The sequence below is a fragment of the Peromyscus eremicus genome, chromosome 8a (genome assembly GCF_949786415.1).
Source record: "Peromyscus eremicus chromosome 8a, PerEre_H2_v1, whole genome shotgun sequence".
NCBI lineage: Eukaryota > Metazoa > Chordata > Mammalia > Rodentia > Cricetidae > Peromyscus > Peromyscus eremicus.
In genome coordinates this window covers 57,797,108-57,800,891 of record NC_081423.1, presented here as the reverse complement: position 1 = coordinate 57,800,891, position 3,784 = coordinate 57,797,108, and the positions used below count along the sequence as shown (strand labels likewise).

Below are 3,784 nucleotides of genomic sequence, written 5' to 3'. Positions count from 1 at the left end.
TTCAAACTCCCAAGTGTTGGGGTTATAGGCATGCACCAGCACCCCATGACTGATTTTATGGGGTGCTGAGAACCAAAGCCAGGGCTTCATAGGTGCTCAGCATGACCTTACCCATGGAGTCCCAGCCCCAGCCCTTATCTCTTTCAGATTTTTAAGGAGATGTCAGTCAGCTCCTCAGGTAAGACTTCCTTCCCTCTCTCCCTCCGTCCTTCCTTCCTCTGCTGCCTCTCTCTCTCTCCCTCTCCGCATTATCTTTCCTGGTTGACACTGAACTTTCAAACCTCCTGCCCCTCTGTACCTTCACAGTGATTTAGATTCCAGGTATGAGCCATGGCACATTGCTGCGATGCTATTTCTATTTATTTTTAAAGTGTTAGCTATCCTGGCAAATGTGAGCACAATTGTGTTGTTTGTTCTTTTCATAGTGTTTCTCAGCCTGGCTCTGGGCTCCTTGTGATGGTAGACTAAGCTGAATTAGACTGAGATAGCCTGAGACTCCAAGCTGGCAGTGAGAGATGGTGAGCTAGCCTGAGACTATTAGGCAGGATGAAGGGGGATGAAATTTACTACCTTGCCGCGTGGGCCTGAAAGCAGACTTGACTGATGGTTATTGGCCCAGCTTTCAGAATCAGAGCCTTGAGCAAAGCATTAGCTGGAGCTCTGAATCACAACTCCCTCCTCCCAAATCAGTGCTGTAACTGCCTTACCTGGGCTGCTCCGAGGTCAGGGACAGTGCCTACACAGAATTCTCATTCTACCCCCCCCATCACCGTGTGTGTGTGTGTGTGTGTGTGTGTGTGTGTGTGTGTGTGTGTATGTATGTGTGAGAGTGTGTGTCTGAGAGCGTGTATATGTGTGTGTGAGAAAGTGTGTGTATGAGTGTGTATAAGAATGTGTGTGTGTGTGTGTGTGTGTGTGTGTGTGTGTGTGTGTCTAGGGTCTCTCTATGCAGCTCACACTGACTTGGACTTACTATGTAGTCCAGGCTAAAATAAAACTTCACATCTTCGTATGTTAGCTCTGGAAATGCTGAGATAAAAGGTGTGTTCCACCACACCTGGCAACATGCAATTTATTTGTTTGTGTTTTTTGAAACAGGAACTCATTTACTCCAGCACTAACTTGCTATGTAGATATGGATGACCTTGAGCTTCTAATCTTCCTGCCTCCAACCTCCTGAGTGCTGGAATTACAGGCATGCACTACCCACTAGGTTTATATGGTACTGGGGGCTAAACCAAGGACTTCATGCATTCTGAGCAAGCACTCTTCCAACAGAGCTATAACACCAGCCCATACTCACTTCTAGTATTTTTTTTAACTTCAGTTTTTTGTTTGTTTGTTTGTTTGTTTGTTTGTTTTTAATGTTTCTGAGACAGGGTCTCATGTACTCTAGGTGGTTTTGAACTCATCGTGTAACTGAGAATATCCATGGACTTCTGATCCTCCTGTCTCCATCTCCCAAGAGCTGGGATTATAGGCATGTGCCACTGTACCTGGTTTTACACAGTGCTAAGGCCAGAACCCAGGGCTTCATGCACTAGAGGCGAGCATCCTACCAACTGAGCAGTATCGTGTTTTGTGTGGATACATTTTTGCATTTACTGAGCATTTACAACCATGTGGCCGATTGCAGTGCACCCGTGCAACAGTCATCGTGTGTGTTCGTTCCTAGAAAGTGGACTGTGGGCTTCGAGGAGCTGACCTCGTCGGAGACAGCTGGGACAGACTAAGGAATGTCACATGCCGGCCAGCAGCTCTGGGGATCTGTCAGCTGTCACAAGACAGGCTATTTGGTATGCTTACTTTAGGAAAGAATTAGCCCCTGAACTGGACCCAGGGTAGAGACCAGAGTGAGCTGATGTCTGACTGCTGTAGAGCAGTTAAAAAAACATTCCAATTCCATTCACCTGCCAGAGAATTCCAGCGATGTCTTAACTGGTTGTTTCACAGCTTGGGGCAAACAGTTTTCTGTCTGTACAGTGGGAAGTACAAACCCGTGGCACCCCAGGATAAACAGGACATGTTTCACAGCTTGGGGCAGTTTTCCGTCTGTACAGTGGGAAGTACAAACCTGTGACCCCCCAGGATAAACAGGACATTTTTTGGAAGCATTTTTTTGGCTTGATGGGAAACAATTAGTGTTATTTTATTTCCAAATAAATGTGTGTGTCTTATGGGACAGAAGAACCTGTAAGAGTTAAAAGTTTGAGGCTTTGAAGAATTTGGCCTTGTTGCTTTGGGCCTTACTTTCACACTGCCAGGGGAATGCATCCCTTTTCCTTGCCAATGGGGACGAGGGGGTATTTTGTGTGATACAATAATTATGAGTGGATTCCCAGACCAAACAACCTAGGGTCAGTGCTCAGACCTTTCTCTTTGGGAAAATGATGTAACCCTGCTGGGTCTCAGTTTCCTAGTCTGTAAAACAAGAAAATAATTGTAGGTAACTCATAGGGTTCCTGTAAGGCGTAATTGTGTAATAAATGCTCATAAAGTGCTGAGCATACATGGAGTTTTCACGGAGAGTCAGCTGCAGGGTGCAGCAGCGGCAGCAGCAGCAGCAGATGCAGGGCGGGTGCAGCAGCCGCAGCAGCAGATGCAGGGCTTGAGACCTTCAGTTTTGCTCAAAGACTTTCAGGTTTTTAATACGTTTTAAAGTGTGTGTGTGTGTGTGTGTGTGTGTGTGTGTGTGTGTGTGTATGTGTTGGATCCCCTGGAGCTGGAGTTACAGGCGGTTGTGAGCCGCCTGACATGGGTGCTGGGAACTGAACTCAGGTCCTCTGCAAGAGTAGCAAACACTTAACTGCTGTGCCATTGTGCCTCCTCCAAGATTTCAACTCACAAGAGTAACACTGACTGAGTAGAATATTCTAACAAGGGCCTGGAGAGATGGCTCCGCAGGTAGGAGCACAGGCTGCTCTTCTAAAGGGCCTGGGATCAATTCCCAGCACCCATATGGCAGCTTACAATCATCTGTAACTCCAGTTCCAGAGCATCTGATACCCTTTTCTGACCTCTTTAGGCACCAGGCTTGCATGTGATGCATAGACATACATGGCAGCAAAACACTCATACACATAAAATAAAACCAAATAGTTTTTAAAAGACATAAAAATAGTCAAACAACATAGAAGTAAGGATAAGAAGACATAATGTTTCTGCATCTCATAGATTTCCGTGACCAGATCTAAAGTAAACACATAGATCTTGGGTGAACTCTTCTTTTCATGCATTTTCTGTTATTGTAATCATTATTATATTTTTTTAACAGTGCTGGGATTGAATCTTGGGTCTCACACATGCTAGGCAAATGCTCTACCACTGAGCCATACCCTCAGCATACATCTTAAAAGCATTCAACAGTCATTTATAGAGCACCAACTGTATACTATGAACCACTGTTACAATTTTGTCCTTGTTATTATTTTGTTGTTGTTATTGCTTTGTTTTGAGGAACAGTCTCACTTTGTAGCCCAGGCTAGCCTCAAACTTGCAGCAATCTTTCTGCCTCAGGCCTTCCCAGCTCTGGGATGACAGACATGTGCCACCATGCACCATGTCCTGCTTATACTCATTCTGCATTCTGTTTATAGCATTTTAGTTGCCATATTAGCTTCCTTCCAGAAAGTTCTGACATCCAAGCCATCAAGGAAAAACAGAAAAGACTATCAGACCCAAAGCCATTGTCCACAAACTTCCAGTAGGAAAATCAATTTCACGAATAAAATCTGAAAAGATTTTGAAGAGCTCGGGAGACTCATGTGAAATGGTCTTGGCAGAG

General features: G+C 45.0%; 1 long non-coding RNA gene across 1 annotated transcript; it reads left to right on the top strand.

Annotated features, from left to right (window-relative positions):
* The first annotated feature begins 204 nt into the window (after window positions 1-204).
* On the top strand, window positions 205-2,190 carry LOC131916218 (uncharacterized). The gene is made up of 2 exons (XR_009380522.1): window positions 205-1,041; window positions 1,397-2,190. It is a non-coding gene; the product is annotated as an uncharacterized LOC131916218 (long non-coding RNA).
* The last annotated feature ends 1,594 nt before the right edge of the window (window positions 2,191-3,784 follow it).